Raw genomic sequence first — 13,923 nt, 5'->3', positions numbered from 1 at the left:
CAAGCCTCACTCGCTGCAGGCTCCCCACATTCGCTCCTAGTGTGGGCGGTCAGAGCAGAGGGACCTTGTAGCGATGGGATTTAGTTTGCTTTCTGGCTCATTTGTATGCTTTGCTGTGGGAAGTGCATTTCTTTTAAACTATAGAAAGACAACAATCTTACATCGATGACAGATAAATCTAGATAGCCTGATGAGCAGTTTGCCTGGGATTGATGTCCTCACCACACAACAAGTGACAGATATGCTGAGTGACTGCCAGCACACCCCAAAGAATCCCAGGATAGAACCCCCAGACTCAGGAATTACCAATGTCCCTTTCAGAAGTTGGGGATTTTATTTTGCTCTCTCTGACTATTTTGAATTAGGAATCAGTGTCATAAATGGTTAAATGAGTTTGCCAAAAAATATTCAAGTGTAAGGCAACCGTATCCAAGTTCCCTGCAGAGACTGGATACAAAGGAACACTGGCAGCCAAGCCTGTTATTAAGAAGGTCACAAGATGCCATCTGTTACCGTGTGCACTTTACTGTTCAAGCATAACATCAACTAGGAGGTAGCTGCAATAGATTGTGCCTGTGAACTTAAAAGACAGCACTCTATTGGGCGATTTTAGTGGGCTTGCGTGAACAAACCGTGCTGTCTGCCTATGGGGATGCACAGGGTTGTATGGGGAGGAGATTAGAAGAAAACAAAGTACTGTTTTTAGGTCTGTTCTTGGTTATGGCTCCAGTGGAATTTGGGATGATACTGGCTGGTTTTCCTAATCTTTTTCTTGCCTTGTTTTAGCCATTCTAAAATATGATAGTGGCACTCTTTCTTTATCTGTAATTATGAAAGTGCCTTATTCTTTTTTTTTTTTTTTTTTCAACGTTTATTTATTTTCGGGACAGAGAGAGACAGAGCATGAACAGGGGAGGGGCAGAGAGAGAGGGAGACACAGAATCGGAAACAGGCTCCAGGCTCTGAGCCATCAGCCCAGAGCCCGACGTGGGGCTCGAACTCGCGGACCGCGAGATCGTGACCTGGCTGAAGTCGGACGCTTAACCGACTGCGCCACCCAGGCGCCCTGAAAGTGCCTTATTCTTTAGTCACAACTTAAAAAAAATTTTTTTTAATCCCTAGAGAAATTTAACGAATTGCACAATCAGTGTTTACTTACTCTTGCCTACATTCGTCAATTGTTAACATTTTGCCACGTTTGTTAACTGGAACTTTTTCTCTTGTTTTAAATTTTTACTTATTTATTTTGAGGGAGAGAGCATGAGTCAGGAGGGGGGGCGGGGCAGAGAGAGAGGGAGAGAGAGAGAATCCCAAGCAGGCTCGGTGCTAACAGCAGAGCCCAAGTTGGGGCTTGATCTCAGGACCGCGAGATCATGACCAGAACCAATATCAAGAGCCGAATGCTTAACCAACTGAGCCACCCAGTGCGCCCTCTGTCTCTTTATACTGATACTTGGTATACACTTCTTTGCTAAGCTTTTGAGAATAAATTACAGATATCGTAACAGTATATCCTTAAATACTGCAGGCACTTAACCTGAGTAAGAATGTTCTCTTATATAACCATAATACTATTATCATATTCAAGAAACTTAATACTGATAGAATATTTTTCACCAAATATACAGACCATTACATGCCTTATTTTTTTTTTTTTAATTTTTTAAAATGTTTGTTTACTTTTAAGAGAGAGAGACAGGGGAGCAAGCAGGGGAGGGCCAGAGAAAGAGGGAGACACAGAATCTGAAGCAGGCTTCAGGCTCTGAGCTATCACCACAGAGCCCAATGGGAGGCTTAAACCCACAAACCATGAGATCATGACCTGAGCCAAAGTCGGACGCTTAACGAGCTGAGCCACCCAGGTGTCCTCTTACACTTGCTTTCTTGATAACATGCTTTAAAAAACCAAATACCTGTAGCATCACATCAGTATTGGCACAACATTTAAGGACCTAAATGTAAAGGTAGAATTTGTTGGCTGTTACTAATATTGTTAGTTTCATCAACAAAATTGCTCAGTTTGGTACATTTCTAACATTAGGAAGGGAAACAGGGAGGTGGATACACACTAGCAGATTAGGGTAACATTAAATGTCCTTAATTAAAAGGCCAGCTGAAACTACCAATGTCAAGTTGCACTGTGGACTCACTTTGTCAACTTTGAACTCACAAAGAAAAAAATTACTAGCTAACCATGCTCCAACATATGTGGGTTTGCTGATGTTCCTCTCCACAAACAGACTAAAGAAAATGAGAGACATTTCTGAAAATGTCAGAAAAATGCTCAGAAAGATGACCACGTTTGGGTAAAAGATGGACATATAAGTAGAAACCCCTCATAGACTGTCTAGCACAAATTCTAGTGCCTGTTTTTTCCCATAATCCATCAAATACCTCAAAAATACTTTCTAGGGGCGCCTGGGTGGCGCAGTCGGTTAAGTGTCCGACTTCAGCCAGGTCACGATCTCGCGGTCCGCGAGTTCGAGCCCCGCGTCGGGCTCTGGGCTGATGGCTCAGAGCCTGGAGCCTGTTTCCGATTCTGTGTCTCCCTCTCTCTCTGCCCCTCCCCCGTTCATGCTCTGTCTCTCTCTGTCCCAAAAATAAAAATTAAAAAAACGTTGAAAAAAAAATTAAAAAAAAAATACTTTCTATAAAACTTTAATATTATAGAATCACATCATTTACTAATTACTGATTATCATATAATTCTTGAAAGAAAAGGTGACATAAAACCATTCAAAGCCTCTGGCGTCCAGTGGGATTTATAAAAGTCTCACAGAGCTTTGAAAGGCTAAGGATTCATAGCTAATGGAATAATCAGAACTAACTGTGCAGCATAAACTTTTTTATCCACCTGCTTTTACTGTAGCTGTGAAAAAGCAGGTTTTTCTTGAATTCACCTGAATAAATTGTTGGACTCCGTATTAGACTTTAGCTTAAGATATCTTGTTTTAGAAGTTTATCAGCATAAAATTGCACAAACAGCAATGAGCATTTGACAAAAACTATTCCTCTCCCTTGACTCATTCCTAATGAAGAGACCCCATCATATTATGCCAAGCAAGTCCCCCTTTCTCTTTTAAATCAATTTTTATTTATTTTTAATCAAATTAAAATGTTCTCTTATTTTTTAAATCAAAATACACCAGAGAATGCAACATGACTAGTCATTAGGGAAATGTAAATTAAAACCAGTGAGACAGCACCTCACATCCATGAGAATGGTTATCATCACAAAGACGGACAATAACAAATGTTGGAGAGGATGTGGAAAAACCAGAATCTTCATTCATTGCTAATGGGGATGTAGAATAGTACTGCCACTGTGGAAAACACTTTGACAGGTTTTTTAAAGTTAAACATAAACTTATCGTAGGAGCTAACAATTCCACCTATAGGCATGTATCCAAGAGAAATGAATACATATATCTACACAAAGACTTGGACATGAATGTTGACTGCAGCATTCTCCATAATAGGCAGAATTGGGAATAAGCCTTATGTCTATCATGGTGAATGGACAACAAAATTTGGTATATTCATACAATGGAATACTGCTCATCAATAAGAAGGAACAAAGTACCAAACAGCTGCAATGTGGATGAACCTCAAAAATATTACGTTAAGTAAAAGGAGGCAGAGAGACAAAACCACCTGGCAGATGATTCTGATTTCTGCGCGATGTCCAATAAAGGCAAATCTATAGGGAAAGTAGGTTAGTGGTTTTCTGGGGCTGAGGGCAGGAAAGAAGATTAGCCAAAAATGGGCATGAGAGATCTTACTGGGAAAATGAAAATGCTCTAATACTATATTATGGTATTTTGATGGTTGTATAACTCAGTACATTTACTTGGAATCACTGAACTATATACTTAAAGTGGGTCAATTTTATGATATATAAGTTATATATCTCAATAAAATGGTTAAGAAATATACCAGGGCTGTTTCAGACCTTGAGAAAAATGTATACCCTTACAATTTCTGCATAGCCTTGGTTCCCTCTGATTCTAAAAGTATAAGCTGTATATTATAGAATGTTTCAGGTATGAAGATGTTTATCCCAACTTCTGGTTTCTGGTTCTGCTTGTAAGGAGCTTGGAAGACGCCTCTCCATTCTAGCAACAGGTAAAAAGCTGGACAAAATTTAAAATTAACAACTCCTCTTGGATTCATAAGAAAGGTGAGGACACAGGGAAAACTGCTGACCCCAAGATTAGAGAGACAGAAAAGGGAATATAGGTAGTGACAGCATACCAAAGCAGAGACTCACAAGCAGAAACCACCATAGGAACCAGTAACGGGGTCTGAATATCCGAACTATACTTGATGAATCGCTGGAGCTGGGAGTTAAAAAACTCCAGGAGGACCCAGGCATAGGAAAGCACCTACCGTATTGTGAGACTTACCTTCAGGAATTTGGCCACGCTGTCACAGTAAATATCAGAGAACAATTCCCTTGTGCTTCCAGCAGGCAGAGGGGGAAGTACCATTTTGAAGTACTCCAGAGTCTATGTTCTTAACAAGGTCTGCCCTTAGGAGAAACTACTTTGCCAAAGCCTAATCTGCTCGGGTATCATTATGGTAGCCTAACTGAACTGGGGGAAAAGAAAAACCAAACTCTAGCTTACCTTAGCCTTCCATGAGGGAAAAGAGAAATACTCAACTCCAGCCCACTCTAGCCATCCTATTCTACCTAACACGGAAGGAGGAAAACCCTAGAAACACTGTGAAGTTCACTGTCCAGAGGGATAGTTTCACTGAAAGACTGAGACCTAATCATAGGACTGTAGAATGCTTCCTCTCCCCCATACCTCATCACCTCATTATTAAGGGCCTATTTACAGCAATTCTTTTCCTTGGAACATCATGTCCAGCTATCAAGAAATATATGTAAGCCAATTTGACAATAACTTATATTCATAAAAAAGAAAGAAAGAAATAGTTACAAGGCATACTAAAAGGCACAAACATAATTTGAAGAGATAGAGTAAGCATCAGAACCAGACATGGCAGGATTTGGTATTATCAGACCAGGGATTTAAGGCAACTATGATTAATATTCTAAGGGCTCTAATGGATAAAGTAGACAGCATATAAGAACAGACAGGCAATGTAAGCAGAGAGATGCAAATCCTAAGAAAGAACCAAAAAAAGAAATGCCAGAGATCAAAAACACTGAGGAACTAATGAAAAATGAAGAATGCCTTTAATGGATTTATAAGTAGACTGGTCACAGCTGAGGAAAGAATCTCTGAGCTTAAGGTTATCTCAGTAAAAACACCTAAACTTGAAAAGCAATGAGAACAAAGACTAAAAAATAGGACAGAATAGCCAAGGACTGGAACAACTACAAAAAGTATAACATATGTTTTGGGAATACTGGAAGGAGAAGAAGGAGAGAAAGGAATAGAAGAAATGTATGAACAATAACAACTGAGAATTTCCACAGGTTAATGTCAGACACCAAACCATAGATCCAGGAATCTCAGGGAACATCAAGCAGGATAAATGTAAAACAAACAAAATACTTAAACCTAGGCATATCATTTTCAAACAACAGAAAATAAAAGATAAAGAAAAAAATCCTGAACAAAGCCAGAGGGAAAAACACCTTACCTATAGAGAAACAAGAATTGTATCCAGCTTCTCCTTAGAAACTATGGAAACGAGAAGAGAGTAGCATGAAATATTTAGTGTTGAGGAAAAAAAAAAAAACCCACCAACCTAGAATTCTGTACCCTGTGAAATTATCCTTCAAAAGTGAAGGAGAAATGAACACTTTGTCAGACAAAGTGAGGGAATTTGTTGCCAATAGATCTGCCCTGCAAGAAATGTTAAAAGTTCTATACAGAGAAGGAAAAGAATAGGTCAGAAACTCATATCTACATAGACAAGAAAAGCATTGAAGAAGGTATAGGTAAACATAAAATCAAAACTTTTATTTTTCTAATTTTTAACCTAACAACAGTTTATTCAAAATAATAATAGTAACAATGTATTCAATTATGTAGGCTTATGTATGTCTTCCAATAAAGGAAGCTAGAGAAAAGAAAATGTTATGAAGAAAATCATAAGGGAGAGAAAAAACATTTTATAACACTACATTGTAAAAAATCCATGTGTAGGTGGGCCTTTGCAGTCCTAACACATGCTGTTAAAGGGTCAACTGTATATGTACTTATTTATGCTTAAATACAAGAGAAATGAATGACAACAATGCCATAAGGGAGGGGAGAGAGGAATTAGGAATATTTTATTATACGGCACTTGCACTACTTGTATAACATGTGGTATAATGTGACTTGAAATGTACTTGGAGTAGTTGTAACTACTCCAAACCCTAGGGCAACTATTTAAAAAGTAAAAAGAGAGGGAGAGAGGGAGGGAGGGAGGGAGGGAGGGATGGAGGGAGGGAGGGAGGGAGGGAGAGAGAGAGAGAGAGAAATATAATTAAAATGTTAAGAAAGGAGAGAAAATGAAATCATATAAAATGCTCAACTGAAACCACAAAAGGCAGAGAAAGAGTAGAAGACAAATTTAGGAACAAGGAACAAGGGCAACAAATAGAAAACAGTAACAAATACGGTAGATGTTAATCCAGCTATATCAATAATCCCCCAGGTGCCTTGACACTACCCAACTTCAATACTTACAAGAAAGTCAGAGTAATTAACACAATGCGGTATTGGTGAAAGAAGAGACATATAGATCAGTGGAACAGAATACAGAACCCAGAAATAGACCCACATAAATACAGGCAACCTATCTTTGACAGAGGAACAAAGGCAGTGCAATGGAGAAAAGACAGTCTTTTCAACAAATTTTGTCGGAACAACTGAACATCTGCATGCAAAAAAAAAAAAAAAAATCTAGACATACACTTTACACCCTTACAAAATTTTCTCAAGATGGATCATAGACCTAAATGTAAAATGCAGAAGTGTAAAACTCCGAGAATATAGCATAGGAAAAAACCTAGATGACCTTGGTATGGCAATGACTTTTTAGATATGACATCAAAAACATGCTCCATAAAAGAAATAATAGATTAGATGAGCTTTATTAAAATTAAATTTTTCTGCTCTGCAAAAGACAAGAGAATGAGAAGCCACAGATTGGGAGAAAATATTTGCAAAGATACTTTTTATAAGGAGTTGTTATTCTAAATATACAAAGAACTCTTAAAACTCAACAACAAGAAACAAACAAACAAAAAAACTGACTAAAAAATGAGCCAAAGACTTTAACAAACACTTCACTTGGAAGATATAAATATGGCAAATAATCATATGAAAAGATGCCATCATCTTTTCATCATATGTCATCAGGGAAATGCAAATTAGAAAACAACAATGAAATATCATTACACACATATGAAAATGGCCAAAATCTGGAACACTGACACTATCAAATGCTAGCTGGTAAAGATGAGGAGCAAACAGGCACTCTCATGCATTGCTGGTGGGAATGCAAAATGGTGCAGTCACTCTGAAAACCACTTTGATGGTTTCTTAGGAAACTAAACATGCTCTTACCATATGATCTAGCAATTGTGGTCCTTGGGATTTATCCAAAAAAGTTGAAGACTTATGTCCACACAAATACTTACTTACACATAGATATTTATAGCAGCTTTATAATTGTCAAAATTGGGAAGCAAGGAAGACGTTCTTTAGTAAGTCAATGGATAAATGAACTGTGGCGCATCTAGACAATGTGATACTATTCAGCACTAAAAAGAAATGAGCTGTCATGGAAAGACATAGAGGAAGCTTAAGTGCATATTACAAAGTGAAAGAAGCCAATCTGAAAAGGCTACATACTATAGGATTCCAACTACCTGACATTATGGAAAAGGCAAAACCATGGATACAGTAAAAAGATCAGAGGCTGCCAGGGGCTGGGAAGGAAGAGGAATGAATAAGCAGAACACAAAGGAATTTTAGGGCAGTGAATATACTCTGTATGAAACTATAATGATAGACACATGTCATTATACATTTGTCCAAACCTATAGAATCTACAACACCAAGAGTGAACTGTAATGTGAACTGTGATTAGGATGTTACAATGTAGGTTCACTGACTGTAATAAATGCACCACTCTGGCAGGGGGATGTTGATGAGAGCTATGCATGGGGTGGGGGGGGAGGCAGGAGTATATGAGTATATGGGGACTCTATGTTCTCTCAATTTTGCTGTGAATCTAAAACTGCTCTAAAAAATAAAATCTTTTTTAAAAAAGAGCAGCATTTGAAAGGTTAACTATTTTTAGATGGGAAAGGGGACATAGATAATTATTTTTTACTGGATTAAAATTTAAGAAAATTAATAAAGACTGAACACAGTCTCTACTTTAGGCTTACTTCAGGACAACCTCATAGAGAAAGCCAAAGTACATATAAAACTGAATAATTTTGATAACATTTTAAAAATCATAGATGTATAATTTCAATGTCCCCTTAGCTATTATCAGTCTGGTTTTCTTTTTAAAATAAAATTGAAATGTGTACCACAAAAAAATTACCTCCACCTTCAAAAGCTCCAGAATATTTACTAAAAATTAACTTTTAGTCACAGTGTCATTTTACCTGACTCTTAATTTTTCCACTGGTTAAATTCTAAAGGGAAGTAAGTAATGTGTGTACAATTCATTTGCATGGTACAAATGGGAATGTAAGAGATTTTACTCTAACCCTGGGTTTAATCCTGGTTTTCCCTCTTCATTTGGATGCAAGACTATTACCTCATATGACCAGTTCTTTCAAAAATTCACATGATGTCAAGCACAGTGTGGTAAGTCCAATATTTCTCAATGACCTTGACATAGAGAGCGCTTAAACAATCGTACCCTGCATATTTCATAAAAAACTATTTATTGTTTAAAATTACTTACTCATCAAACATGTATTTATGAACGCTTATTATGTGTGTAGCTTTCTTTTAGCTGATGGGGATACAGTGATAAACAGCCAAGGTTATAAATTGTGAACTGATGATGTTGTGTCTCTTCTTTACAGTTACCAGCGTTCCTCTTTCCCATGTAAGGCAATAACTATATAGATTATATTGACAGTTTAAAAACAAAAACAGCTTTTCTCTGATTGTAACCTTTCAAATAATACAGAGAAATAGAGACAGAAGGAAAAAGTATCTGAAATCCTTTCCCTCCCCCCAGCGATAATTGCCATTAACATTTTAGTGAACTTCCTCAGGAATGTCTCTCTACATTTATGCATATGTAAAGATACACACACACACACACACACACACAGAATGCCTTGATGGGATCCACTGTCCTCTGCAATCTGCTTTAATCACTGAATATTTTCATGGACATTTCTTTCAGTATTAGCAATATTTATCATTTCAATGGATACATAATGTTCCATTGACTGGATATATCGCAATGTAAAAATATCCTGTATTGCTAGGCATTTAGGTGTTTCAAATTGGCAACTATTGTAAATAATGCAGTGATGAGTAAATTTAAATGTAAAATTTTGCAATTGTACAATTATCTCCTCAGGGTACTTTCTCATAAGTAGAATTCTTGGATCAGGAGTTGTTATGCTTATTTTAAATCTTGATATATGGCCAAATTGCCTTCCAGAAAATTGGCCTCATGCACCAGCGGTCCTCAAGAGTGCTTGTTTTCCTATATTTTCTCTAACACTGGCTTTAAAAAATAATTTTAGTATTTCCCAATTGGATAGATGAAGATATTTTACTTTCCTTTTAATTTTAATTTCCTTGATTATTAGTGAGTTTGAGCATCCTCTGCTTATTACTTATTCATAGCTTTTTTGTGCTGATAGTCAATTTTCATAATTCAAGGTAGTTATGTTTTCTAAAGTCCCTACTAACAGTGAAGTGGTCATTATGGAACTGTTGCTCCTAGGAGAAATGTAGGGCCAGGTTCCTGTGAGCCTCTGGTCACAACATTTCATCAACTGTAAATTTGTATTTATGTATGTTTCTGTTTAAAGCTACCTTATTTCATACGTATTGTTGATTCACTGACATTGAACTAATAGCCAACAGCTCTATAAATCACGCCTGGATGAAGTTTACCTAACAAATGTATCTTTTCCATAAGGCACATCAAAGTCCTCTTGCACGTAGGAACGTTACACAGCACGTCAGCATGACACTGGAGGCCATTTCAAAAAGTGATACCACTCACAAAATGCATAAAAATGCAGAAAACGTGGCACTAAACAGGCCACAAAAAGGACACTCGTGTAAAGTATGAGAGCTGAAAAAAGAAGGCAAAGTGACCTCTGGTTTGACCTCGACTGGAAACGTGCACATCAGGTGACTCAACTTGTTAACTCTGTGCATGTCCTTGAATGCTTCAAAAGTGCTGCACGTATTGGCTTTGGGGTTACAAATAAATTTTAACGAGTAGGAAAATTGGAAACTACGGAATCCATGAATAATGATGACTGACTGTATTCATTTCCTTTGCCCACTTTTCTATTAGGGTGTTTAGCTTCTTTTCATTGATTTGTATAAGCTATCTCCATATTGAGATAGTACTCTTTTGCCTATCCTACTTTATACATTTCTCCCCCAATTTTGTCTTTCGATTTCACTGTTGGTGTCTGTTACGACAGTGGGTTTGGATAGCAGTATCAAACTGCCTCCTGAATGAGGAAGCACAACACTGGAAAAAGAATTTTATTAAATTTCTATTGTTGTGAAAGTGGTTGGCATTTATTTTTATATTTTTCACAGGCACACCAAATTCTGTGTGGTGGTTTTTCTCCAGCACCTCCAAATTATGAAAAATCTGGTAAGTCCTGTCCTAAACTACCACTTTACATCGTGTTCTGCCTTGATTTGAAGGATGGTCTTCATCTGATAGTTTCACCCCTTCCAGCGTCTGAGGTCATTCAAGGCCTTTTGCATTTCTGCTTCTTTCCTCCTGTCATGCACCCTGTTATTTTGTTGTACCTCTCCTAACAGTAAGGATGGCAGGATGCAGAAATAAAAGGAGGGGGAAATCCCAGAGAAACATTTCCCAGCAGCACCTCTGAAAAAGACTATACATGTGAGAAGGTTGTGGTGGTAACAGATGTTGGGTGGGACTGGGAAACTAGTATGTATGCAAGTGTTTGAAGTTATTGATTAAAAGTGATTTTGGAATAGTAGTAAATTTCATTTACTCATATTACGATAGACTCTACCACAAGCACTTACACACTGCCTGTCTCTTTTACACTAGGTATGAGAATTAAAAAGCCAGCATCTAAGAATCTGATGAGCTACAATCGACTAAAGAAAGACTTTCTGAAGCATGTAAGAATGTTTTTACTTGTCACCCAACAGTGGATCCCTGGAGTAGTGTCAGTGAGTGTGCAGTGTGGCAGTGAGGGTGGTGGTGTGTGTGTGTTCAGAGTTGGTATGAAGGGGATCCCAAATTTACAATCAAGTGACAAATAGAAAAGTACACTATCCTGATGAACATTCTTTCTTTCTTTTTTCAAAACTTTTTTAACGTTTATTCATTCTTGAGAGACAGAGCATGAGTGGGGGAGGGGCAGAGAGAGAGAGGGAGACACAGAATCTGAAGCAGGTTCCAGGCTCTGAGCTGTCAGTGACGAGCCCAAGTTGGATGCTTAACTGACTGAGCCACCCAGGTGCCCCAGTTGAGCATTCTTTCTTAAAGCATCCTGGACATTGTGTATAGATCTCTCCGGTTGTTGTGGAAACAAGCCTCAAAGAGGCTTAGGTGGATTGGAAATTTCTCTGGTACTGCCTAAATTTTCATCAGTGATATCAGTGATTTGCTGGATTCTGCCTCTTGCAAAAAAAAAAAAAAAAAAGGCAGTAGGTTCTCAGATTGTCCTTCCTTTCTGGAGACCTACCCTGAGTGCCCAGAGTCCTGGCCCACTCTCCTCATAAGCTTGTTCCACCACCCAATATCTACTATCTCTGCTCCCCCTGACGTGGCTCTCCAGAGCAGGGCCTCTGTCTTTGCCGATCAGACTTTCTCCAAATCAAGTCATTTTCTTAAAGTTTATTTCTTTATTTTGAGAGAGAGGGAGAAGGAGAGAGAGGGCAGAGAGACAGAATCCCAAGTAGACTCCTCACCATCAGTGCAGAGCCCAACACGGGGCTTGAACTCACAAACTGTGAGATCATGGCCTGAGCTGAAGTCAAGAGTCAGACACTTAACTGACTGAGCCACCCAGATTCCCCTCAAAATCCAGTAATTTTTAACAGGATGTTAAAATGGAATTCTTCTTTTGTCTTAAAAGTTCTGGCAGAGATTCCTAAAGAATGAGTTGAAAAAAAGAATAAAAACTAGTTTCTACAAGTACTCCACTGACTTCACCTCAATATAAAAGTTACAACTAATTAGTTTTGCTATCCCATTACTTTTGTTTATTAAGATTTATCTTTAAATTAACTTGAAAAAGGGGTTAAGCATCTGACTTCGGCTCAGGTCATGATCTCATGGTTCGTGGGTTTGAGCCCTGCATCGGGGGCTCTGTGATGACAGCTCTGAGTCTGGAGCTTGCTTTGGATTCTGTGTCTCCCTCTCTCTCTGCACCTCCCCCACTCAAGCTCTGTCTCTCTCTGTCTCTCAAAAATAAATAAATGTCAAAAAATAAAATAAAATAAATTGACTTGAAAAAAATCCCAGCCTCACCCTAAGTAATTGTATTTATGACACCACAGATTTGGTATTCCTAGTTGTATGTATTAGACAAAAACCCTATTAAAATAAGAAATGTTATTCAGGTACCACCTAACATTATCACAAAAACCACCAGTTACATGTACATATCATTTTGGAACATGCTAGTCTATGAGCACCAGCTAGCTAATCTCACAAAATTAGCTAATGGTGCCTGGCTAGACAACCCACCTGGGTTCCCCGGTACCATTCAATGATGGCCTTCCAAAAATTGTGCACTTTTCTTGATTTTTCTGCTTTAGGCTTTGATACCTTTCCTAGGGAACATTGTAAGCAAGACAGGGCAGGGCTGTGGTAGGCTGTGGAGGGAGTTCTTTGGGGGCATTTGAAGCTGGGCAGTGGACTAAAAGATGTATTGTACGGGTGGCCGGGGACCTCCCTTCACTGTAGGGTTGCTGCATCCTTCTAGGAAGGGTAGATGATTTCCTGAAAGTGTATTTGCTGCTAGCCGGGCCTCCTGGGGTTTGCTTGGGAGAATCATTAACCATTGCTAAATAAATCAGTCCCTCTTGCTGCGTGGAGTTGTACTGGTTCCAAGCGATTCCACTGCCAGTAGCTGCAGCTGCTCTTGGGAACAGTTGCCTTTCTCTTTGAGATACTTCCCTGGCCCCCACCGCTAAAGTGATTTTACTATACTCACAGTGGCCTCTTTTAAGTCAACAATTCCTGACAAATTAGTGGCATTACATCCTACTCTTGATTTTGCGTACAACAGGCTAAAAGTACTCCCCATCCCGAACCTCCCTGCTCCCACAAAGAATATGGGGTACTTGTTTGGGAAACTTGGGGCTTGAAGTTCTGACCAAAAATAACAAATAAACCATGACCTTTTATTTATTAGACAAGGCAAAATCTTAAAATTTTTTAGAGGTGCTATATTTTGGGGGAGAACAAGCAATGAGGGGTAAAATGTACAAATTCCTGCATCAGCAAAAAGTAGGGATTGAACGAAATCCTCAGCAACACGTATGGACTGGATGAAATTTTCAACCATCATTAACAATATTCTCAGTTTTTAAAGAATCTGCTTGGCGTTGAATGCCTTGGTAACCATCTTCTTAATACTGCTTTTCCTGGGCCCTATCTTCAAGGAACTCACGTTGTAAAATTGTCAAGTAGAGAAACTCACAACCAGGAATGTCCACACTAAAGGAACCCTACGGGAGGCAGGGGAAACAATCTTACCACTCACGGATGATTAAGTAAGGGGCGGGA

Source organism: Lynx canadensis, chromosome B1 (genome assembly GCF_007474595.2).
Source record: "Lynx canadensis isolate LIC74 chromosome B1, mLynCan4.pri.v2, whole genome shotgun sequence".
Lineage (NCBI taxonomy): Eukaryota > Metazoa > Chordata > Mammalia > Carnivora > Felidae > Lynx > Lynx canadensis.
This window is presented reverse-complemented; position numbering follows the sequence as displayed.